Source organism: Aethalodelphis obliquidens, unplaced genomic scaffold (genome assembly GCF_003676395.1).
Source record: "Aethalodelphis obliquidens isolate GAN/ISIS:26980383/991018 unplaced genomic scaffold, ASM367639v1 scaffold109, whole genome shotgun sequence".
Taxonomy (NCBI): domain Eukaryota; kingdom Metazoa; phylum Chordata; class Mammalia; order Artiodactyla; family Delphinidae; genus Aethalodelphis; species Aethalodelphis obliquidens.
In genome coordinates this window covers 1216905-1219725 of record NW_020838053.1, presented here as the reverse complement: position 1 = coordinate 1219725, position 2821 = coordinate 1216905, and positions in this window count along the sequence as shown.

Here is a 2821-nt window from a genome sequence, read left to right as displayed (position 1 = left end):
CCAAATTGTAGACTTCATATTAGCATGCTCCAGTATTACAAATCAAAGGTTATCACAAAAATTACAATTCAATTCTTAGCATGATATCTATTATAATGCAAAAATTCAATAAATATTTGATGAATGGACACATGAATAAATGGGTCAAACTTGTAGATTCTTGAAGAAGCTCCTTTCCTTCACATATAGGCAAACTAAAAAGGATCTCAAGGAATGAAATGCCTTTTTTCTGTAGCCAAAAGAGGAAGAAGGGAAAGACTGAGGTTTTGGACACCTCAATCCTTGGTGGTTCGGACTTTACTACCTCTACATTGAGGTAGTAGAGTCTGAACGAAAAAGAGGACTTATTTTTCTCTATGGTGCTTTAAGCATTATAACCCTTATCATTGATTTCTGAAATTTTGGAAATGCAATTCATCTTTCAAAAATAAACTATTCATATAACAAAAAATTTACCTTGAAAAAGTCAACTAACAAACACTTAGTTGCCATGTTGTAAGGTTGGGAAAGAAGTTGCAAGATACAAATTTAGAAACTTAGAGTTTCTAGTCACTGAATGTACCTGCCAAAATTTTGCCCATTTTAGAAAAGGAAACCAAAAAGAATCAAAGGACAATGTAAAGAATTCACATACAGTCAAAGAGAAAACTCTCTGTAAGTGATAGTAGTGAAGGTTTCTTGTATATTTCTACTTCTGAGGCTTTCTTGTCAGATTAATTTACTTAAAGCAATGCTCTGTAGAGCCTGGTTCTTCTAGGCTGGGTACTTGCAAAGCATAGATGGCAGCAGGATTCCTAAAGAACTTACATGAAATTGCTAAGGACCCTGAATCAAAACTTCAAGTTTCAGAGAACTTACAGCCACTAATGATCCACCACCACCATAAATATTGGGACTCTTTAACTACACAGAATTTCATTGTTCTACCAAAATTTAGAAATTGCAGCTGAGGATCTTCAGAGAATCACTACTTACTGATCTGTTCAATCTTATCCACATATAGGTAAAGGTCAGAGTCAGAAGCATCATTGTTTTTTTGCATGTATAATCAGTATAAGCATGTAATTAACTAGGATGCTCTTTTGGCTCTTGTTAGAGTTGCTTTCTGAAAAATGGTAAAAATCTCTTTTTGTGTAGATCTAAAGAATAGCACAGAAAGGAGATTCTTAAAGATCATCATGTGGAAAGTTAAGTTTTGGATATCTTGTTCAAGGTCATAAAATGAACTAAAAGTTTTGTGTTATTCTTGAGGGGAAATTTTCCATACTATAGTAAAATGAGTTTAAATTGTTTTGAAAACTTAATAATATAATGTTGGCAAAAATATTTTTGAAGAAGAAACAAAAGAGACCACTTGAACTGAGAGACATTAGGATGTTTATGAAGTAACAGTAATTATAACAATGCAGTGTTAATAAACCTATCAATGGAATGGAAAAGAAAGTCCAGAAGCAGACCAAATCAAATATATATCAATATAACATTTAGTATATGACAAAGCTAGCATTTCAAAAAAGTGTAGACATTCCAATAACTTGATTATTGGTATTAAACAGTTGGAAAAATTAGGAAGCTCAATTGCTTACATCAAATAATATACCAAATTGAATTACAAATATATTCAGAGTTAAATAGGAAAACAAAAACTATTAAAAAATATAGGTGAAAATTTAAAGAACTGAAAAGCAGGGAAGAACTATGTAATTATAAAAGAAGGCTAAATGGAAAAAAAATGGTAGATTTGATTTCATTTAAAAATCTACAAACAAATTTAAAATGAAAACAACCAGCTTGTAACATTTGTTTCATTTTTATGAAAGAGGAAGCATTCATAACTTCATAGAGAAAAAGTTATTACAATTCAATAGAAAAAATAAGGGAAAATGGGTAAGAGACACAAAATGGCGCTTCACAAAAGTAAAACAAATGATCACCATATATGTTAAAAAAGGTTAAAATCACTAATAATCAAACCATGGTAAATTAAAAAGTAAAACAAGACATCATTTTCTGTCTATCAAATTAGTGAAGATTTAAAAGTATAATAATAAGTCTTATTTTTGATGAGGGTGCAAAACAATTGGTACCCTCATAATTTGAACAGAAGATAGCTCAATTAAATAGCCTAAGATAGGATAATTATATTATGATAGATATAGACTATAAAATTTTATATAAATATCAACATTTAAGCAGCAGAATATTTGATGACATGAGAAAATAGTCACCTTCTATTGCTAAGTGACTTGTGTAGATCTCTTTTTTTCTTTTCATCTTTATTGGAGTATAATTGCTTTACAATGGTGTGTTAGTTTCTGCTTTATAAAAGAGTGAATCAGCTATACATATACATATATCCCCATATCCACTCCCTCTTGCATCTCCCTCCCACCCTCCCTATCCCACCCCTCTAGGTGGTCACAAAGCACCGAGCTGATCTCCCTGTGCTATGTGGCTGCTTCCCATTAGCTATCTATTTTACATTTGGTAGTGTATATATGTCCATGCCACTTTTCACTTCGTCCAAGCTTACCCGTCCCCCTCCCCGTGTCCTCAAGGCATTCTCTACATCTGTGTCTTTATTCCTGTCCTGCCCCTAGGATTTTCAGAACAATTTTTTTTTTTTTAGATTCCATATATATATGTTAACATGTGGTATTTGTTTTTCTCTTTCTGACTTATTTCACTCTGTATGACAGACTCTAGGTCCATCCACCTCACTACAAATAACTCAATTTCATTTCTCTTTATGGCTGAGTAGTATTCCATTGTATATATGTGCCACATCTTCTTTATCCATTCATCTGTGGATGGACACTTA